The following is a 23,826-nucleotide window of genomic DNA, read 5'->3' as shown; positions in this document are numbered from 1 at the left end:
CCCATCTTCTTGTAGATGAAGTAGATGAGACTAAAAAAGGCGTTTCATTTGAAACATTGTATTCGAGACCAAGAAAAAAAGCCGACAAGGTGTCCCTGCTAGGAATTTCATTCGAAGGGACCAGAAAGAAGAAACCAGATTTTCTTCAAGGACAAAGAAAAAGGAAGTTTTGAAAAAGATGAGCTCAATCTAAAACACCCTTTTTTCTTTTCTTCTTATTCTTTTTTTTTTTTTTTTTTCAGCTATGTGAGAAGAGACGTGAGGTTTTGTTTTCCCGAGGAGAATTTGGGTTCTGCATGTTTGAGGTACAGAGAGTGTGTGAGTGGCAGGCAGAAGGGGAGCGGGCAGGGGAGCGCTGCACCCACCTCTGCCTGCAAGGCTGCCTCATAAATATAGGAGGGCTTTAATGACAGAGCACTCTTTTAGGAACCAGGTACTCAGGGGCTGCTCAGGCTGCTCCACGTTGCTCCAGCAACAAGAAGCTCATCTGAACGGCCAGAGAGAAAAACCCTGTGACCACCTCACAGCCGTGGGTGAAGGGGGTGGGCAAAAAGAGGGGGAGCAGAGAGTTGCACTTGAGGTTTTGCAGTGGCTCCTGCAGCAGGGCTGGGGCAGCCCCATCACCACAGTGCTCAGGGACCCACATCTTCTGGTCTGAAGAGGCTGACCAGTCTGTCCCTCCACTTACTGTGGGCATGAGCCGGTCCTCCTGACAGCTCAATGCATAAACCTCCCTCTCTATCTCTTACCGTGCACATGCATACACGCACGCACCAGCATGCTCCTTTCATACATATGCATGCACATGAGGGAAGCATAATGAAAAGCATCCAGCCATCCAGCCTGTCCTTTCCCAGAGGGAGCAGATCCTCCTGCGGCTCCCTTGATGGAGCTCCCAAATCCGCCTGTTCCAGCCTCCTTCTCCATGGTGGGCACCTGATCCCCACACCCGCACCTATCCCAGCCCCTCACCACTGGCGATGAGCCCCACACTGAGCACTGCCTGGGGCTCAGGGACTGCAAAGCAGAGGGGAAGGATGAGTGCAGCAAGAAAACAAAGCAAGTACAAGCGGTCATGAAAGTTAAACGTGGTTCTGGGGAAGACAGATGGGTTTTACACCAGGTACTGGAACTGGGCAGCAGTGAAGAGGACAAAATAGATCTGGGGAGAAAAAAAACAGCCACTAATTTGTTGTTATTTATCAGTTTATGAGCACTGGTGTATGCTGTGGTGGGTGTGTTTGCACATTGCTAATCAACTGAACAGTTTGCATGTAGCCCTGGAAGAATGGCAAATTAACCCAGTATTCTGGCATTGGAGACATTTTGTACTGAAAAGATGCATTTGGTGGCAGACTCACAGGCTCCCTCCTGGATCACACATTTGCATCCAGGATGTTTTCTTTCCAATACAAAGCCGGTGAAAACAAAACCAAACAGCCAAACAACCTTTCCAACAAAAATAAATGGAGCTTAAACATCAAAACATATCTGTACATTTCTGCTATTTCCTTATAAAAATAAAAATGGAAGTCAAAACCTTTAATAGCAGATCTCCAGGTCTTTTCAGCTCAGAACATCATTTCATTTAGAAGTTTCCTATAATTTTTACAATGCTTTCAGGTGAAAATCAAACCAAAATTAACCTGAATGACATTTTCCTTTTTCTCATTTTATTACCTTTTTCATCTCCTGTGAAATCTCCTGTGAGACCACAACCACCACCCCCAGCTCCCCAGGGGCCTGAGGACGTGGCTGCCCTGCAGCTCCACTCAAGGACACAAAGCCAAGGCCAAGGAGCTTCCACAGCTCAAAAGCTGCATAAAATATTCTGGTGTGACCAGTATCACGGTCAACCTGCCCCCGCCTTTCAAAGCAGACCTCTGGTTCTCTCCAGCACTGAAGAAGATGGAGTACATTTCTCCCAGCAAGCCTCAGGCTGCATCTTCCTGGTGAGTACACAGGAAAACCACCACCAGTAAGCTGAGGAATAGGAACACGTGCATCTGGTCCAACCCTTTCATGAATAACTCAGTAATGGAAAAATTCTGCATTCATACAGCTTCACCACGATGCTATTAAAATAAAGGTAATGGCTGTGAGTGAGTTAGCACTGCATTAGGGAGCAGGCTGCAGCTACATCTTGCTTCATTAGCAGCATCCCTGCCCCTCACACAGTCATTTAAGGTGCTCTACAGAGCCATACACACGTGAGGTGGCTGGGGACAGGGCAAGCTGGGCACTGCATCATTTCAGAGACCTGCTTCAGGATCCATGGAGGTCACTGCTGTTGGCTCTTTCCTCTATATTTTCCCTACTTGGTTTTCACAGATTAGAAAACCAAGTTTTAGTTTTACTGTCCCAGGTTACTCCTCCTTCCTCCTCAGTCATATTAAAAGCCACAGGAGGGTATTTACATGAGGAAATCTTTGCAGTGAATCCCTTGCTTGGCCCTTGTGGAGCGTCAGGTTTGTTCTTCCCCCGCTCCATACTGCAGAAAAGCTGCTTTCCAACATGCCTCATGCTAAGGTGGACGTGCCATCCCCAGCAGCAAAAAGGAGAGAGCAGGGATGAGGACATGCCAGCATTGTCACCACACTGGGCCCTGCTGCTTATGGTGGGGCAAGGGATAAATGTGCCAACGGTGCTATCAGTTCTCTGGAAAATAGAAAGAATGCTCTGGGGAAGGCCTCTACTGCTGCTTCAACATCCCAGAGGGCTGTGCTGGAGGGTTTGGTTGCAGGGTGCTGCATGATCCCAAATAGTACAACAGCTAGAATTAGCAGGGTAATGTGGGAACTTGCTGGGCAGGGCCAGCCTCTCTGGCTCCACTTCCAGACCAAACACTCAGCAAAAGCCCACAGCCCCTTGTCCCATTCTGGGGGGCACACGTGTGGCTGAGCCTCCCCGGCCCCATCCCCACCACAGCACACCACTGGTTTTCACCCTGGCAGCCGCCGCAGCCCGCAAGACCCTACGGCTTGTTTGGTTTGAAGCTGTTGTGTTTGTTTTCTTTTCCCGTTAACTTTCAAGTATAAATATGCAAGCTGGGGAAAGCGTTCCTAATGCCCCATATGTTTCCCCTCAGGAGCAGAGCTATTCTTTCCCATGGTTTTTACTTTTAAGACGTTGCTGCCTTATTTTAACTCCTGGTTGCTGCAGAGCCATGAGTCAGGCACAGGGAGCAGACGAGCATCCCTTGCAGGACATGGTGCCACAGCTGCCTGCGAGGTCACCCCAAGATGAGCCATGAGATGGGGTACACAGCTCCTGTCCTACAGCCAGACACGGTTCCTGTGAGTTGGAGCCTCTTCTCAGCAGCTCTGATAAAATGCTTTGAACGTAAAAATTAAAAGAAAAAGGAAAGGGATATCCCGTTCCCTCCCCTGGCACATCTATATGTACACACACACACACTCCCGCAGACTTCTCCTTCGCCCGGTAAATCAAATGGCAATGTCTTTTTGAAGTTACCATGGCAGTGAGAGCAGAGCAACAGTGCAACTCATGGAGGAGGAGAGAGCAAGGGGAGAGCACAGGCAGTGGCATGGGGAGGATGGCAAAGGGCTGTGAGGATCCTCTGATGTCTGTGAGATGTGGTGCAGGAAAGGGTTTCCCACCAGAGAAATTAAAATAAGCAAATAAATATCCAGCCATGAGAAGGCAGAGAGAAAGTAAAGAAGAGAGAGATCTAAGAGCAGAGCTGGGAAAAGGACAAAGAAAGAAGCAAAGCAGAGACAGAAATTCAACTAATTATAGAACAAGGGGTATAAAGAAAGAGAAGCAGAAGAAGGTGAAAGAAGACTTGGCATCAAAATCTCGAATGAGACCAGTTCCAGGAAACAGCAAGTCTTGAAGACAAAATATGCAAAATTCCCAGTGACAGACTGCTCCTGAGCCCTGCCACCTCTGACTGCCTCAACACAACACACAGTGAGCCTCTGCCACCAGGCTCCAGGGCTGCAGCAGTCCCAGGCAGAGAAACAGCACAGTGCAGGAGGAGAGAAGAGGGGCAACTTGTACTGGTTCTTAACTCATCCTCCCCTTTGCACCCCAATAACATAAGGCCGGGTGCTCATCTAGAGCCTGTGAGCCCAGAGAAAGGAGGTGACCAGCCTAAGAAAGAGGCCTGCTGTACAACCAGTTGGGAAAGCACCACTGAGCTGTCTTCCAGCCAAGATTAGATATCTTCTAATGTGGATCTAATCTACCCCAGCAACAGGAACCTGACTTTCTCTCTTGGGCTACCCCAAAGATTTCATCACCATAAAGTCATTCAGAGCATCCCATTTTTCTCAGAGTAAGTCTGTACTCCCAGTAGAGCCATGCTAAATAATTCTTTTTTGCTCTGGAAGTGTAAAATCTTCATATGTCATTTTGGCTTTGTACCTTATTTAAAATGGTTGACATTTTTGCATTTCCAGGCTTACCTGGAGGGTGCTAAGTAGAAGACCAAGAGACTGGAAAACTTTGCATAGCAGAAATCTTACAGAACAGGAATGTAGGATGAAAACATCCCACGCATATTTAAATACCAGCATCCAGAGTGAGCAGGATTATGATTGCTTGGCCTGAAACAAATGGTTCCACTTTTGCTGCTGCTAATACCATTAAATAACCAAGAGAGCAAACATTGCTGATTAGAGAATGGCACAGAGAGTCACTGATGAACATTTGCAAATGCTAATCAACTTTATAGAAATGTTAACTTTCAGACCTAAAAAAAACCCTGACAGTGTTCCTGTGAAGTTATGTGGGGTGAGGCTCTGCATACCGGAGCTGTACCTTCACATTAGGCTTGATCCTTGCTCACCGTGCTGGTGCGCAGCAGAGTGCACCCTTAATGCTTTTCAATTATGTGACAAGCAAAGCAACCTATTGGTGCTCTTTATGTTAATGTCCCGATATTTCTCATATTTATGATATCTAATTACGTTTGCTTCTGATAGAGATGTAATGTTTAGGTACTGAAGACTGAGAAGACTGCTCTGATGTTAATATATTTACATTATTAAAAAGTAATACATTACATAGGCAGTCTGCTGCGTAGGGTTGCATTTCTAGATGAGCTCTCAAGGCAAATCCATTATCTTCTCCCTCCTCCTGTCCCCTGAACAGATTCTGATAACTAGGATTGACTGGCAGTGGTTAAAGTGACTGCAGCTGGTATCATAGTGCCAAAAGGGAAAAGGTATCTTATACATGCATGAAATTAAATACGCCCAGGGGTCTCAAAGGACCACACTGCATTAGTAGGCAACGAATTCAAGACATTAGCTCAGAAGATCAGCATTGCAAAAATGGTGAAGAAAAAAAAAAAAAAAAAAAAAAAAAGAAAGAAAACTCTCAAGGGGGATAGAGAAAGGCAGACTCCCCCATGCAGTGCCATCAGAGGCATTTTCTGTGAAAGCCCATTAGCTGGAAGGGAAGTATCTGCAAGACCCTCAGGCTTGGACTACCTTTTCCCTTTCGGTCAGGAAACTGCGCATGTCTGATGATCACCAGGACATGCTACAGAGCCCATTGCTCTCTTCTGATGAGAAGAAATGGTGTATTTATAGGAGAGGTTGAGTTGTTATATTCCCTATGGATTACCTTCTGGCAGGGCATGTTCCCCTTGGGACTGAATCCTCCTCCAATGCTTCCTAACTGATCACGTCTTCACAAGTTCACCAAAGAAGCCAAGACCCCAGCTGGTGCCTCATACATTTTACAGAGACACCTCAAAGTAGCGAACTCAAAGCTAAAATGTGTTATTCAGTATTACATGTCTAGTCAACTCAGGAAGGATGTCAACTGCAAGTGAAATCTGGGGGGACAAGAGGCAGAAGCTCTGTTTAGCCTTCCACCGGGGGATATTTGCAAACTGAGCAGGTGCTGAGTGTCTTCATCTTTTGCTGTGATCAATGAGAACTGAGAGGGATCCGCACTTCCTGTATAAATACAACATCGCAAATGTTGGCTCCACATTAAAAAGCCCCGAAGAGCCCTTCTGTCACAGCAAAAGCCAGTCAAAAACATGCAAGAGGACTCAAAGATGTCCAGCACTAACAGCACTGAAGGATTTATGAAGAGACCAGCCTATTCAGGATTCATTTATAAATTCTTGATAAATGACAAATAGGTGTTTTAATGAACAGTAACTGGCAGCAATGCAGCTGCAGTAGTTTCAAGGCTTGAATGATTGACACTGCAGAAGGAAAGATGAGTCTGGGTCACTCAAGTCCTGCTAAAAACATTAAATAACAACAAAAAAAAAAAGTTGCAGAATCCTTACCAAGTATAGCAAGGTCCACCTTATCACCAATGACCTGCTAATAAACTATAGCTAATCACCCACATGTGCTGTCAGCTACACACTGGAAAGCTACTGTGAGGGGCATTCACACTGGAAGAGACACTCAGTATCAGTGCCCACCAGGGAGGAAAGATACTTTTGCCCATGTTCAGATGCTGGACAAATTAATTGAATGAGGAGCCTGAGCAGGTAGACCTTCAGCACCTGCTTCAGTGTATGTATTTCCATTCTGTACAACACACTCATATCTTTCAAAAGGAAAATATATGAAACTAGGTCTTCCTGGCTATTTCTACTGCTTTGGATGCAATTTCTGTCTCCTTAGAGTGATGTGTGCTTACACCGAGGAATTGGAAATGACTCCTGAGTCAGTAATAGTGGTGGGGAGGAGGGGAGTTGCTTGCAAGTCACAACCGATCTGCATTGACAGAGAAGTTGTAAGGCAGCTTCTGTGATTTCTTCCCAAATTGAGCCTAGCACAAAGGAGGATTCTCAACCTCTTCTTTTAATGAGCACAGAGCTATAAGGACAATTACACTAGATGAAATAAAATTAATTAACGCATACATTTGGGGACTAAAAATGCTTATTATCTAATATGTATGAATTTGACCTAGCTTAAAGTTAATGACAGAGCCAGAATATACACTGTGTTCAGGTTACATAAAACTGAGATAAACATGGTGCAAAGGGAGATGCTGCTGATCCCTCTAATATCAGTACTGTGAGAGCTAGGAGGAGTGGATGAAGGCATGCTCTGTACATAATTTTCATAGAAATTTGCTTCGGTTGAGCTTGTACTTTACATGTGTTTTAACAACTGAACTTACTGGCAGCACTAGGCTTGGCAAAGTGAATATTAGGTAATACTTCTATGAATATTTTCTCAAGCTGAAATTCTATTTTGGAAAAAGACTAGCACAATGCAGCACTTTACTTTCCAGGATGCCAATAGCACTTACGTAATTGATTGAGTTTGTGGTTGCCTGCATCCTGGCATTTCAGTCAGGATGCCTGCTTTAAATGCTTGATCAGGAATTTTTATTCTTGGAAGATTCTTTCAAGAAGAACCATCCATCCTAGTGGAGAACAGAGGCATGCCATGTGGCCTACTGATCCAATTAAACTGACCAATACACTTAAAACCCAGCATAAAGAAATGTGCAATTAATTAATCACTTGCATACATTTGACAGGCCACAACTTATTCATCCAAGTTATCTAGCAGGAAATAACAGAATTATAAGGAAAATCAACTTTTTTTTTTTTTTTGGATTACAGCTAGGAAAATTTTATTAAATAACTCACTCCAAATTACTTTGGCAATTCCATGTATGACAGAACAATTTCAGTGTATAAGAACCTCTTGGATGATGTTAAAGGGCAATCCTATCCAGATAGTGGCTGTGAAATCACATTTGGCATCTCAGGAACTTGAGCTCAGCATGCTCCTCTTATTACAAAAATGTACAAATATGTAGTGTTATGAGTTGGTCCAAAAAATGAGCTTAATGGAAGTAACGCATAGCACCACGGTCTGCCTGTGCTTTCTGATAATAGGAAGAAAAGCCCCTTTGCAGGCTGGAGTTACCAACAATCCACATTAAAAACCCTTAGGCCTACACTTGGATAGTGCTATCAAAAAAATACCAAGAACGTGCAAATGATAGAAATAAAACCTCAGATTGCTGTTTTTAGGATGGAAGGTCTGTGCAAATCATACTGCCCATTCCCTGAGCCAAAGCAAGGCTTTTTTCTGAAGTGATGCACACGAAGGGCGTTCCAGCACTTCCCCGCCTCTCATGGGCACGGGGGAGGAAGGAGAATTGGATGCACATGGTTCAACAGGATTTGGACCAGGAAGTCTGAAACTTGGCATAGCTCATGAATCCTGCAGTCTCCTACATACACAAATCCAAATAAACTCAATTTGAAAGGAGCAAAATAAAATCTTTCCTGTATACTCATGCATGTCTGTAAGGAGCTCCCAGACCCTCCTGGGCACAGAACAGAGGGCAGTGCAGGAGGGCACAACACAGAGCTTGCTTCCCCTTCTCTCCTGGCATCAGCAGATGCAGTTGCTAAGAATTCCCTGGGGAGCAGATTTCCCGGGGGTGGCGATGCTGAGAACGGGAAAAGGACCGCAAGCGCCTCTCACTCCCTGCGTGTGGGTTCCCAATGCTGCGGGTGCTGGGCCACGGCTGCTAGGATTTATTTGCCAGGGAGGGTGAGGGCTCTCTACAAACCTCAAATGCATGTGGAAGGGGTCAGGGTATGGGGTGTAGGGGTGAAGCCAGAGAGAAAGTCCTTTCCCATTGTTGAAAGGGTTTGAGGCATCACTGGGGACATGAGGGTTGTCCTTGCAGCATCAGTGATAGGGGCAGGCAATAAAGAAAGGAAGAAAATGTGCAATTCCTCAATTGCAGAGCCAAGGATAAGAGTACTCTGAAATAAGCCACAGGTTTATAAATGTAACTCCATTTTTCTACAGCGAAATCTCCCGTATATAACTCCCATGTAATTCCTTATTCACTTTTATAATCCCATCTTTCTTCTGGGAAGATTTCCTTCACTCTGTCTGCCCCCAGATTCACTTTGGGATATAGGCCTGATTTATTCCTCAGAGAAAGACTGCTACCACTCCTCCTGGCTGCTATGAAGCACTTCCTTAACCCTGCAGAGGAAGGATCCTTTCCTAGTCGTGTCATTAGCATTCCCTACTACTTGCGTGTCATTTTTCTTTTTCCTCTTCATTCTGTGTTTTTTTTTTAAACTTCTGCAGTGAATTCTGCTTCAACACCCACATGTCTGCTATTGAAGCCAATCAGCAGGATTGACTCAGGTAAGTTCTTTTATTAGGTACTGATTTCTTTGTGTCTGATGTCTTTATCCAGACTCCTCTGAAAATTCCATTTTGGCTGAGCATATTGAAGCAAATGCCTCTCTCACTCTCTTTCATTAGCAATTTTAGGGCAGCACTGGCAGGCTTTTCACTCCTCTCTCTTGAACTCAGGAAAAAAAGCTGCAGTGGCTTTATCTCTTTTCACTATCTCCTAAGGATGTCCTGCCAACACTCTCCCACCTCCAAAATTGGACAGAAAATGTAGGTCTTTGGTAGTCTGATGGGCTGAGATTTGGAAGCAACAACATTTCAAGACACTGGTTTTCTCATCTACTCAGACTAGAATTAGTTCTGCCACCAACATTTTGCCCATGGCCCCCAACCCCAGGAGTGCTCACAGCGCATCTCTCTCACAAATTATTATGCTCCAATGAAGATGTTCCTAGCAGAGCTGTAACGTGTCTGGCATGCATTCATGTTACATCTAGGTTTTGACATTGGGCCTGCTCCTGTAGAAGTCAATGTCAAAATTCCCTGTATTTGAACACGGTGATTCGGCCTGTTCCTCTGACTTATGCAAGTTATTTTTATGATAGGGAATTGGATGCAGTATTATAAAGTCTGGAATTAATCTGCATTCTAACACTTTATAAAAAGCAGGAAAAAAATATCCCAAATTAACATCCTCCTTAACCTTTATTTTTATCAAGTGTACTAAATCAACTGAAGAATAATTGCTCTGAGGACTATGCCAAATGAGTGCACATTTAGTTTACATATTCCCTAATGTAATATGAATTGATGAACTTTCTGAGATACACATGATATAAATGATCATGATGTGCCATTCTTAATTTCATTCAATTGTCTCTGCAAAAACACTTTGCTCTTAAGATGAAAAGTATGTTACACGCACACCAGGCCACCGAAGGGAAGAAAACTCCCTTGGAAGTATTTGCCCTTTTGGCAAAAAGAGAAACTATTCTAAACACAAAGGTCGAAGCCTTGTTGTATGGTGACTCACTGGGACCCAGATTTTTGCACAGAGTATGGCATGGCTATGAACAGGTCAGGGACCAAACACTGTCAACTCCAGGAAGAAGAAATCTGAGTCAGTCCCACCACACTGCAATAGTGCTTCCTGCATGCCAGCTTCCCTGTGAATGTCCCACCTCTGCTCCCAGCTGACTGCTTAGACCTGTCTCAGCTACGTGAGAAGAGGAAGAGTTGTTGCTGCTCGGATCACATGCTGAGCAGCCCAGGGGTTAGTCCTGCTCAGCACACCTTCACACCCACACAAGGTGAGCCACAGCATTGCCCCAGAAGAGTGAAAAGTGAGCCAGCAATGCCCTACTGGGTTTGATTTATGTTCACCTCTCAGTGAATACAACACTGTAAATACCTGTGCATACTACCAAGCTGTCTCCTGCAGGAGCGAACACCTCAAAGAAGACCACTCAAAGACCTCTGCTTCTCTGGCTGACCACTCTCCGTGACACTCTCCAGCATTGATTCTCTCCAGCATTGATTCACTACAACATGCAGTTACCAGATGTTTTTCATTCCCTTTGTGTCTCCCAACCTTGTATGACCTTGGGCACGTCTTCTTTGGTCCCCAGTTTGCCATCTGTTAACTGGGGCATAATAATGTGTTATAGGTTTTAAAGCCAAACAGGATAAGCAATCATCTGAGTTGGAGTGCTGTAACACAGAGGCCACTGGACTTCTCTAAATTCTATTTAAATCAAAGCAAACCTCTTTCAAAATATATCCTGCTTTGATTTGCTCATAGCTAGACTCTGAGGATCCAAAGGATCCTGGTAAGTGGTGCCAATGTTAATTACTGTCACAGATAGATATGTCTTTGGGGACTGTTAGTGTTAGGTCAGAGGTTGGACTCGATGATCTTGAGGTCTCTTCCAACCTAGAAAATTCTGTGATTCTGTGATTCTGTGATTCTGTCTGTGTTCAGCTTCCTTCATGGATTCCTGCACTTTGTTTGCTAAACAGAAGAGCCCAACAAAAAAGAAGGTTTGTTCCTCAGATAGAGATGTACAAATCATCATCAAATCACACCTTACTTTTCCTTTTAGGATACTGAATTATAATAGTAACACATTATAATAGTAATATTTATCAAATGTTCCATGTCCTGCTTTCAAGCATATGGTTCTTCTCCGAGTCTTGCCAAACTCCATTCAGTGGATTGTGCACCAAAGCGGGGATGCCAGCTCTGAGCTCGGTCTTCTCATTTCCTTTCCTCTGTGCAAATCCTAATGGCTCCCCAGCAAAAAAGGGGCTGAGCCTCCATTAACCTTGATAGGCACTCCTGCAGTGCAAATAATAATGCTCGTGGTTATCACAGAGCTTGCTGCCTAGGGAGAAACTTTTCTTCTCTGACACCTGTGAGCAATCTGGAGCCATTAGCCATTTCACTCCAATACTAATGATGCTCCCCTCAGTCATTATCACTTGCTTTTTTTGTTGTTGTTATTGTTTTTTTATATAAAACCGTACAGTAAAGCTGAATCTAACAAGTCATTAAAATCCCAAAGAAGCTCTGACTGACTTGATCCCAATTGTTCCTTATGTCTGACAAGATTCTCCCTATTGAGCATTTGACTTGCATTTTATGTTGCCTCATTAAACTGTGCTAGACTTTAATCAAGGTCAAATGGGGGCAAATTTGTGTTTCCAGAATCCAAATAGCTTTTACCAGGCTGCTGATCTGCAACTTGCATTGTTTCATGGGCTCTCCCCACGGATGTAGCCCTGCTGATTTCCTTGACATGCCACATGAGAGTATGACCTGTGCCCCATGGGGTCTGGGGAAAAACTAGAACCCATGACTGTTAATACTGCATTAAATTCTCATTCAAATCCTTCCCCAATGCCTCTGAAGTGAAATGCCCAGACAAGGAGTTCAGTGAAGAAAGAACTCTGTATCACAGCATGAATAAAACATGTTCTAATTTTATCAACACCTAGAAACCCAGTCCTTAAAAACCTGAGGTATTTTTTTTCTTTATAAGGTATATGATGAACAGCCGATTACATTTTTGATGTCTTTTAATGATCATAATTAACTATGATCCATCATTGTAATTTCATCACTAAATCAAGGTAGATCACCATAACAGTCATGATAAATCATGCTCTTTGCACAACTATTCCTGGGGATGAACCAGAAAATGAAGTTAGTTAGAGGACTTCAGAACCTCTCTGCTCCATCAGCAGGATACATAGTGGTGAGTGCATTCCAACTGTGCAGACATGACACCTTGTGTAGAGACACCACTCATCTTCCCTCGGGTTCATGAGCTTGTTTGGCTCATGTCAAGATCTGTACCTCTGGCCTTCCTTTCCTGCATCCAAGAAAATCCATGGTCACCCATTACGTGTATTTTAATTCTTGAAATAAAGGGATCCATGTTTCTAATTTATAGGGTGGCAGTATCTAACAAAAACAGCTCCTTACACTATTCCCTCTGAAAGTCCTCATTTTAAATAGAAAACAGTTTGGAAATAATACAGATAATGTAAATAACTGTACAGTCATGCCAGCCATAATTAAAGCCAAAGTCCTCAAAGTCCTATCAGAGGTCAGGTAAGATCCCTTGGCACCACCCATGTTTATCAACAAAATAAATTAGTCTGTAAGAAAGATCAGGATGATGCAGTATGTCCTCTCAGGGGCCAACAGTGTCCTCATATCAATTCTGATCTCATTGTAAAAGTCTTGATACTGCTAGAGAGATGAATTTCCTTTAGACAAATTCAAGTCTAAGGATCTATGCGGTCTTTTCCTGACTTTGCTCTGTAATTTCAGTTCTGTTAAACACTGTTCCACAGTGTTAGACGCCACAGATGGCTGCCTACCCAAGAAATGTGAAGAGAGCTCTTGGGACTATAAAAAGCAAAAATCTTGCACAAGTTTCCCAGCCCAAAAGTTGAGGAAATAAGCTCTGAAGTATCCTGATGGCTGCTCAATGACTCTCTGGAGTAAAGAGAAAAAAAAAAAAAAAAAAAAAAGAGTGTCATGCAAATGCACAACGTTGACTTTTCCATGTAGTTTTGTATGATCAAGTTTACCAACCACAGCTCTCAGCAGCTCATACAAAAGATGTAAAAGATGCATCATCAAACAAATGGGGAAAATGGGTTTCACCAGTGTGAAACAAGGTTGCACAGGGTTTCACTAGCAGGACCTCTCTCTGTCCACTAGGCACAGTTTCTTCCTAAAGACCATGAAGAGAAGAGATCAAGGTCCCTTGAGAGGACAGTAAAGACAGCAAAATTCCCTCATCATGGCCCAAATGAGTAGTACTGTAAAGGTGATACATCACAGCTAGATTCCCCAGTCTCCAGCAAGCTAGCAGAGGGCTCCCATCACTCTTGTTCTCCTTTCTCACATTCATTTTAATCATGTCTCTGTCATTTTCAGGTTTGGGTACAGCACAGTCAGCTCGACCTGCCTTTGGCTCCGTGTCAAGGGTGTCATATTATCCATCTGTGTTACAATGGTAATGCTTGATAGCCAGGAAGGTCATTTCATCTCTAATAATTCCACCCAAAGGGGATATGAAGGTAGAATGATTACTGACTCATACACCTTCTTGCAGAATACCTCATCCTCTTTGTTGCTAGATTATTTAAATGATAAATGGAAATTGGCCAAGAGAAAATCACTTCAAAATGAATTGTGGTCATAAACCATAGGAAACATATTAGGTTTCCAGAAAGACAAAATAAAAATCATCAAAACTGACTTTCTCTCCTAGATACAACTGAAAATATGGTTAAATGGTTAAAATATTTTAGCTTTACCACTTGTTGTTAGGGAGGGGGGATAACATGAGGCACAGTACTGGTTCTGCAGAGGTCCATCACTGCATGAATGGCCCAATAAACTGCAACAGCCTGTTAAAATATGAACCTAGTACTCTGACGATCTAGAAAGAGACCATGTGTACAGCTAGGCTTACAAGCCAGAGGCACTCACATGCCAATGTTCAACTGTGCCAGGTGAAAAGGAAGCAGAGATGCTCAAAAAAAAAAAAAAAAACAACTAGGAAATGAGATCTGAGCTCTTTCCAACACAGGATGACAATACTGTAATTCTTAAAAAAAAAAAAATCAAAAATTTATTATAATTTTTCTTCACACTGTCATCTAAGTTTTGCTTTTGTTACTGCCTTTGTTCATGTTCTTTGAAATACAACTAACTGCCGCTCGCAATCATCTCCCTGCACAGTCAACTGGGAGATGTGAGCAGGGGAGTGCCAGTGAGCACTGCGAGGTTCATCTCCTAACGTGCCACTGCACAGCCAAGTAGCCCTGGGCTACCTAGCCCAGCTTTCCAAAGCCGTCTCAGATTTCCTGATTGCAAAATGAAGATTGTAGTAATACTGCTGTGGCTTTACAATGCTTAATTAACATTTGGGAAGATTTCTGCATGGTATATGCACTGTCAAAATGCCAATGCCTTTTCTGTGTTGCTTACAAGATAAGAAAATGACAGCAGGTAGGCTGTGGTCATGCTGGCTGGTCCTCACTGGTACCACATACACGCTCATCTGTCTGTTCATGCCTATCTACTGTCTCTTGACTAATGTTTAAATCATAAGCTCTTTAATGCAAAGGCATTTCTTGCTCAGGATCAGTACAATGTCTAGCAGTGCAGGATCCTGGTTCGTGGCTAAACCTCAGAGGCATTGCAGGAGTACAAATATTAACAATGTAAATGGTTGCTCTAATTTGTGGCACAGGTTTAGTTTGTGGGCATGTACTGAAATCCACTTGCTTCCCCCTCCCCCTGTGTTTCTTCTTTATTGACAGCTTAATCACCTTTACCTCTGCTGCTTATCTTGGAGGATTTTCTATGAATTGCATTCACTTTCTTCCACTGTGACAATATCTACACTTTGCTAATTAACCGCCTGGTGGACGTGGTTACAAACCACAATAAATATTTTCTGTACCAGAGTATAATCACAATGCTGTCACTTGACACTAGGGTTTTCACATCTTTTGATGTTTTGTTTTGTGTTTTTTTTTTTTCCCTTTTCTTTTAGTGTTAAGACTCCTCTAGCTGTCTCACTGCAAATGCAAACAGATGTTTCACATCTTATGACTCAATGACCCATTCCACACACCTAAAACAATAAAACTTCAGGCACTGATGTTTTTATCAAATGAAAAGTCCATCTACTCCTCTCAGCCTAGTACAAAAGATGAAAAAATAAAGGTTAGCCTAGGGGAGCTTAGTCTCCAAAACCACTGAATCCTTGGAGACTACCAACAATATTAGTAATTACTGCTCAAAGCAAAGCTGAGTTGGCATGGAGACCACCAAGAGCTGGGTCTTTAAAAGATCAGCTCCTATTCAACACATATATTAAGTGCTGTATTAAGCACCTACTGAACCCCAGAAAAAAAATGTAATCACAGAATTATTTCTAAGTGGACTTTTTAGTTTTTCATAAGTCAAGAAAGGGGGTCATGAATAGAAAGGGCAAAAATCATCATAGAGAAACATTTACCTCAGCCTCTCTGGGTGCCATTAATCACCCTTTCCACAGAGCCTTGTACAAAAGCCATTAAAATTTAAGATAGGAGAAATCGCACCTATTCCTATAGCTACAGCTATTGCTGCTGCTACTACTCTTAATTAAGGTCTGAGAGCAGTTAAACATTTAAATATGATAAGACTTAGAGGTGAGCTGGCTTGCCAAATGGAGAAAGCAAATGTTATCAAACGGGATCAGGGAAAGGACCCCGGGCAGCAAGACAAGGGGCAGTGGGGCACAGGGCGCGCTTCTCAGGGACCAGGGCTCCTCCTCATAGGTCAAAGCAAAGCTGGACTCTGGCTCAAGTGGCAAATATGGGCACAGACACAAATGGTGATTCTGAAAAGGCTTTTCTGCTTGGGTACCCTGAGGTGTGTCTCAGTGGAGATGGTGTTTGTGAGGGCCACCTAATGCAGGAAAACAAGGAGATGTTGAACAGAACTGTGGAGATCCTTCCCTTGGGAAAAGCCCCAGGACAAGAGTGAAATAAAATGAAGAATAAGAGCCATCACCTCCAAATTTTCAGGTCTAGGAATTCAGGGCTGGCAAAGCTGTGAATGATGAAGAGTGTTGTGCACAGTCGCTGAGGCACAAACACCTCAATATAGCTTGTGCTCAGAAGCGGCACTGAGCATTATCCGGGAAGTTAGTGTCGCATTGTATAATCCACATTTGCTTTATGATGACACAGTGTCTTCCCTGCTGGATATTTTACCTTTCAAGCAGTAAGACAATAAACTACAGTGCCTGACAAGAAATGTTTTCATTGCCATTGTTTTAGAAACACATGTTTTCTCATTCACTATCAGCACTGCCTAAATCAAAAGAGGTGACTTTCACAATAAATCAGATAAGAGCAGCTCAGAACTGATACCTGCCAACATGTTTTCTCCCTTAATGGTGCTCTGGAGGCAGACTGAGAAGTTTTTTCCCCAAAGCATCTTAGAGGATATGCATGATGTGGATGAGCCTGACTGTGGCACTGTGGTGCTCCCCAGCCTGGTGTAGGTGCTCGGCACCCCTCGTGCTGTGATAGACAATACCACATAAAACAGAGCAGTACAACATGCATGCAGAGAAATACATGAGAAATTTACAAGTTCTGATCCCCCAAATGTGCATTGCTCAACAGCCCTCTTAAATGCCACTGTGAGCCTACTGCCCCAGCACAGCCACTAGCAAGTAGGCTTTTGCCCTAGCGATACACACGAGTTTTGGTTTTTCTTTTTGTCTGACAAACAAGGTATGTAGATGCTTAATAAAAATCCATTGCTGCTATTTTGATGCTCATAATTAAGGTCTAAAGATTCCCTCCCCTTCCTAGGGGTGGTGGCTCTACCTTGGGGTAAGCAGGTTGAGATAAACATAAATGACCAACAGAATCATCATCTTCCAGCACCTAAGCAGCTGCTTGCCCAGCTGGGGATGAGGACAGGTTGTCTCAGCAGCTGTGAGCCTGCACTGCACACCTGCACTCTGCATCCACTGCTAAATAGTAACCCTGCATGGTTGTTTGTGAGGTTTCAGGGAGGATGAAAGAAGAGTAAGCGAAGGAGCTGCACACTGCTGTTCCTCATCTGAGTCTGCTGCAGCTGGCAAATCACCACACTGAAGCAAAGCACTCATAAGGATGCCTGAGAGGAGCAGGTGGGCGGTGATCAGAGTTATTTCTCCTCTTGCCCTAGGTGAATTTTTTCCTGCACTAAAACGTTTCTAATATGCAGGCAGACAACTTACTCTTTCCACCGTACACTCCCCTTGTTTCCCCCACATGCTGTGGATCCGACTTCTCCCCTTGAAGCAATAGGTTTGTACAGTCGCCTCAGTTCCACGACCCCCAGGGACTGATGCTGTCATTTTTTCCAATTCCCCCTTACCTGGGAGCCCAGTGAGACCTACCAGGCTGGCAGCCAGGTGGCCAGAGCCCAGGCACCTTTACCACTGCCACAGAGCACCAGGGATGTGTTGGGTGTCCTTTCCAACCACACCCCTCATCAACTGACCACACTATCCAAAACCTGCCCAGGAGCAGGCAGAACCTCCATCGTGCACACCGGTGAGACACAAGAAGCAGCTCAGGCCAGAGCCTGTGCTAACTCTGGGAAAGACATCTCATGATACACTCAAAACCTGGTTCCCACCTGTGTGGTGCATACTCAAGCTTTCACAGGGAGAACTGCAACTATCTGCTTGAATCGTGAACTCCAGAGAGCAAGAGCTCAGCTGCTTGTGTTCAGGGATGTGTGGAAAAGGCACGTGCAGGTCAGCAAGCCTAAAGCTATCTTGTCCCTGTGGGAAGAACAACCCCTGGCCTCACATGATCATTCCCTTCTCCTTCTTCTCTCACCGTGCTGCTGGTTGTGAAGGCACCCTACCCAGACACCAGCTTCCACTTAGAGCCTCTACAGACTCTTATCCACAGCATGTCTGAATTTTTAAAAGTTCTGCATAATGTCTCCTTGCATTTCATATTCAGCTACACAACTGGAGCTGTTGTCTGCATTCTCATTATCTTTAGGCCTCAATTAATGTAACCTCTTCCCTTATCTTGAGAAATTAGAGCTCATGGCAAATACAGCTCCCCAAATCAGTACCTTGCCTGACCGTGCCACCACTTTGCACAGCCTCCCCATAGTCCCGATCCCTGCTGCATCAAACAAAATACGTACATCTCTGCACGTGTTCTCCATACAACTGATCAGCACTCCCAAAATGATCCTCACTTTTTTTGTCCAGTGTCCTATTCCACGGGAATTTTTTTTTCTTACTTTCTCCCATTACTCTTCATGATTATACAGTCTTTACAAGCATTCACTATGTTGTTCTTCCCAAACTTTTCCTTAAGATGTTACTTTCTGCTACAAAAAATAGGCGTTGATTAGACTGCTGACACGTTGCAAACAGCATCTAAAAAGCCATCGAGCATGTCCAGACCACTGTCTTACTGCCCTCTATTTTCCCCTTTCATTGTCCGCATTTATGTTTCTCTCTTAAGTTAAAAGTTTTGGAAGGTGGAGAAAATCATTTTGCACAATAACAAGGGCCTCATCATCCTGGCTCACAGGTAGAACCTGTGGCTGATACTGTGGTAGTAATAGGGAATTTGCTCCTTCCCCCTCCAGGCAGTTTCCCAAGCGGTGCAGGGTTGGCTTCTCCCCAGATGCGTTCAGCTGACTTCTCCTCCTGTGCCACTTCTCCCTGTTTCTTGTCCAGTGCCCACTCTCCATTCCAGACTTCTTCCCTTCCAGTGCTCACCTGTCCCAAATGTTTTTTGGTCTTACTGAAATTTTTGTCCATCTCTATTTCCAGCATTCAACCCTCTTGCTTCCTGCACTTGCAGCCCAAGGAAGCCCCACTTATTTATACCAACTCCTGCTCTCCTGTCCTGTTTTGCCTCCCCACTGCATTCCCACTTCCCTGTGCTCTCCTGCCTTCCTCTCCAGTCTTTCTACTGATGGCCCACATCACCCCCTCTCTGCTCATCTCTTGAAACACCGGCACATCTCACACAGATGGAAATCAAGATATATGAAAATAGGAGGTTGGAGGGGGAGTGTAGGACAAGACCCATGCCTTGTCTCATTCAGCACACTTCCACTGGCACCAGCTGTTCCAGACAAGAGTATTAAAATCCCCCTGATGAACAGCCTTAGGATTCAAACTCCTCCAACAGGAACACTTAACTGTAATCCCTAATAGTTACAGATCATTCTGTGTCTTAAGGCAGGAAGTTTTATATGTCTATGTTAAATCATTATCATTCAAGAAAAGGATATCTTATTAACATGCACAGATGTGGGAAGTACAGCAGGACTTATTACTAGCCCAGATCATGATTTAATGCAAGGAGAGGGACAAGGGCCCATATCATTCCTGCTGCGCTGTGATAGAGCAGAGGGTACAAAATCCCATTTCTACAGGAAAGGCATATAAACACATTTTTATATGTGCCAAGTGACCAAATGGCAACCTGGTGAGTTGTTTCGGGACAACATTCAGTCCTTAAGGTTGTCTCAGATGACATAGCCTAACCCACATAGCCCTGGTACCAGCAATAGGACACAATGATTACCTCAAATTCACTTTGGTTTCTGCTGAACCCCCGACTTCACCATCCCACCTGACTACAATGCATGGGAAATGGCAGCTCACATCTGAGAAAAAATTTGCTGCCACTGAGAGCTGGCTCCTCTCACTGTGTCATGCATTGCTGGAAAGCATCCCACGGGCCACAGCCACGCTGCCTTGGCTGGGGAGCCCTGCTGTAATTCGGGCTTTGCTGAGATCCTAGGCTGAGCTTCCAGGTTGCAGAAATCTTAAGCCCCTGTGTTTTGGAGCTCATTAAAAAAAGGCTTTGCACAGCTCTAATTTTCATTTCAACATTTTCTTTACACCTCCAGGCTTACTAGCAAGCTGTACCGGCAGAGACTTTAATTTGTTTACAGAAACAAAACAAAAAAAATCAAAATTAAACATATGAATTCAATTGCTGAAAAACACCCTGTTACTAAAGGTTCAGATGTAACGACACCATCATTTAGAATAGCCTCATGTGGGTGTGTGCCTACTGAGAGCTGCAAGAGGAAAATAAACCACATTAAAATACAATTCCTCTAGCTGTTTCTGAGACAATCAAAACCTTACAATAGCTGTTTTTCAGGAGGAAGGATTCTACCTCAATAATATCTATAGATTAGATAGTCCCAAATGGCTCATGGGGAATTTTTATTCCAACCTAAAGATGGAAGTAATCTTTATGTATACCTGTGTGCACATAGTCCTTACCACTGGAACAGCTAACTCCCTGAAAATGTCCTTGCACAGCCTGTGTGAAACTGGAAATTTAGAATGTGAGGCAGAGATTAAGACACAGGCATTATTCATACCAACCATTCGTAAGCACCCTATTTAGTTGGTTTCATTAGCAGGCTGTCCTACAAATGATCTCCTAGGAAAAAGATGCTCCTCTAAGAGCCTCCTTGTTTAGGTTCTGGAATGTACACTGAAAGACCACTGCTGTGGGAATAAGTGGGAGCCAGTTGATGTAGTGTGGGGAACCTCAGGGAGCTTTTGGCAATGCTTCTTACCAAAGAGCTTTAAAGAGACTAAGGAGTCATGGCACAAAAGAAAACAACTTCTCTTGAAATAACAAGTGTTCAATAGAAACAGAACTAAAAAAAAAAAAAAAAGAGAGAACTGAAAAAAAAAAGATAAATGGTCAGTACTTGGAGTGGAGGAGGTTATCTACAGGGATCTGCACTGCTCAGTACTGCCCAACGTATTTGTATTTGAAATGGGAAAGAGGGAGAGAGGGAGAACCTGGCAAAGCTTGTTAATAATGTAAGACCTGACTGAGAAGAGCTGCAGAAGGATCTCGTGGTGATGAATGACTGAGTGGTAAAAAGGCAGGTGACTTTCAGTGCTGATGAATGCCGTGGGGAAATACAACCTCGCTCTGTACACACTGCAGGGGGCTCTAACCGAGCTATCACTGCTCAGGAAGGGCACGTTGGAGTTACTGGAGTCATTCTCTGAAAATATCAGTGCAGTGCTCATCACCAAATGAAAAATCAAATCAAATGCCAGGAATTATTAAGAAAAGAAGAAAGATAAATAGAGAACAGCATTGCCCAGAATGTTGCAGAGCACCCGCATTTGGGATTCATGCGTTATTTTGGCCTACTTGCTATTGGAAGCAATGACTTTCACCTAATCATCCAGCAGACCTTGGTCAGCCTGACCCAGTAATGTCTGCACTAACTGGGAGGCCTGCAAGTGAAGAGCTAAGTATTAGTATGATTATGCCCTGAAAACAAATCCTAAATACCCAGCGCATCTAGTATCTTCTGTCTGATCCAGCCAGAACTGCTATGATGGCCTTCCATTAAGAAGATGCTGGGAGACCCTGATAGTATTCTCAGACAATCTCCGTGCAGTTCTCAGACAGATCTGCTCACGGTGGCTCAGCTCACCAGTGCACATGACTCATTCCCAGAGTGTTAGGAAGCATGAAGCAGAAAAACATCCATAAAGGATTAGATCACAATCCCAGTGACAGCACTGGTGATTAGTAAGGGGGGGAGGAAAAAAGGTTTGTGTTAAAGACTTTTCCTAGGATGAGTAATTTGCAGCATTTAAAACTCTTTGAAGACTAAAGTCCCTGTTAAAAGATACTCTTGCCCAGAAAAAGACAACCTTTGACCGGTATTATATGATACAGCTATGTGGCCATCTGGATTTTGCCTTCAATCATTTTCATTGATTCAGAGGCATTTTGAAATGCTTAAGTTACTACATCGGATTTAAATTTCAGATCAATGTTGTCTTTGCAGAACTGCTCTGTCTTGAAACACAGCAGAGCACACCCCGCGCAGCAGCAGCAAGGGGCCGTGCCAGACCCACACTGGAGCTGGCACTTCTCCTACTTCAACAGTCATCAACTGCTTCCTCTCAGGGCTTGTTGTATTCATTCTGCTTGCAGTCCTCAAGGTCTCAGGTGTCCTGGATGGCAGAAGGCCTCTGTACATTTTTTTTTTTTCTACTGGAAACACTGGAGACGATTTCGATCATCGTCTTCTTGACAATTTATTAACTAGGGTCAAACAGACTTAGGGTTCCTTGGATGGGTCTGTGGGTGGTTTGTATCCATGTCCCCATTCACCTCAGTGCACTGGGGGCAGACCCCACACCATGATTGCTCTCCACATCACCTGAACCACTGCATGTTGCAGGATCAGCCTGGCCTTGACTGCTCTGCTCCTCCTCATCCCAGAATCTCTGCACGAGGCCAGCCCAGCTTTACAGGGCACAGCAGAAAGCTGCCAGGTATGCTGCTGGGAACTGTCCTCTTGTGCTCAAATGTAGTCAGCCCCAGGCTCTTGCTAAATTATCCATTTCCTGCAGTTACGGTGAAGTTCTTGGTCAGCCCCCTGACAGATCACCCTGCTTGGCCTGGCCTCCCAGCCTGGGGGCTTCCTTCTTCCACCCCACACCAAGCCTCCAGGGCACACTTGGCTGCAGATTTCTGTTGAGGCTCACTCCTTCTCCTCTGCTCCTGTCCACTGCTTTGCAGGAAGCTCCTACAGAAGGGATATTAGCTCAATCCCCTGGTGCCTCTTTTCCAATGCTTATGCGGGGAATGATGCTAATTACTATGTTACATCCTGCAGCTTGAAAGGAATTCACAATGAAGCTGACAGAATTGGACTGAACACTGCGTAAGAAAGTGAAATTTGACTGTCAGCAAGGCTGTGAAGATGCTATAGGACATAATTTAGCCAAATGCACCTGCCACACTGGGTTCTTTGCCCCACAGTAAAGGAAATTAAGATTTAGTGGTAAGCTGTAGCCTTACACTGGTAGCAAAAAATACAGCTCCTCCTGGCTGTAAGGGGCTACTGAGGCTGAACCATAAAGGCTTCTGCTAAATTACACATGGACAGGTCTCAACCGGGATTATATCTTTCCTTCTATACTCTGTACAAAAGAAAGGCTCTCTTACAAAGCCAGAATAGGAAGAAATGCTTCCTCCTTTCAAGTTACACACAGTCACTAAAGCTTTGTTGTTCCCTTAAATACCTAACATCAAAAATTTTGAAATCAGAAGCATTATCATTTCCCAAAGCTCTCAGGGCTGTTCTACAGGGGTAAATTGCTGGCTGGAGCATAGAAAGCCAGCAAACCTCAAACCTGTTTTAATAGATTCTTCTTCTTTTCCTGCAGCCTTGTAACGTGCATTTAGGGATTAGTATCCAGGGCACCTATCATGGCAGTCTTTAAACAGGATCAATAGAAGGAGAAATGTATAATCAATATATCGATGAGAACAACTTGACCTTTCCACAAGAACTGCAGGGACAAGGAAGCATTCAAAGAAAGTTTTTGTAAGTTTTCACAGAACAAATCTGAAATTTGCAGAAAGTTCTCAGCTATATATAGGTCGGGATGGCAGCGCAGACATCAAAAAACTGCATATGCGAAGGGCCTCCGGCCAGGTTCTGGTCCAACCTCACCACGCAGCCCTTGTCCCGGCTTATTTGCATGGTAGCGTAAGGTGAAAGATACAAGATTGGAGCAGGGAGAGGAGAAGCTGCCACTGCAGATGCAGAGAGCTGTCT

General features: G+C 44.0%; 1 long non-coding RNA gene across 9 annotated transcripts in view; it reads right to left on the bottom strand.

Annotated features, from left to right (window-relative positions):
- Positions 1-23,826, bottom strand: part of LOC137863767 (uncharacterized) — a 58,838-nt gene that overhangs the window by 23,956 nt on the left and 11,056 nt on the right. Inside the window, exon 5 of one of the 9 annotated variants that reach the window (XR_011101125.1) lies at positions 11,236-11,469. The exons of 4 other annotated variants lie outside the window; for them this stretch is intronic. This is a non-coding gene — a long non-coding RNA (uncharacterized lncRNA). Of the gene's footprint in view, positions 1-11,235; positions 11,470-11,989; positions 12,506-13,016; positions 13,138-15,779; positions 18,965-21,266; positions 22,923-23,826 lie in introns of those variants that run through there. 4 more of the 9 variants (XR_011101128.1, XR_011101130.1, XR_011101126.1 and 1 more) reach the window with 4 other exon arrangements.

Source organism: Anas acuta, chromosome 13, assembly GCF_963932015.1.
Source record: "Anas acuta chromosome 13, bAnaAcu1.1, whole genome shotgun sequence".
Lineage (NCBI taxonomy): Eukaryota > Metazoa > Chordata > Aves > Anseriformes > Anatidae > Anas > Anas acuta.
The sequence above is the reverse complement of the archived record's forward strand: the minus strand, read 5'-3'. Positions and strand labels throughout refer to the sequence as shown.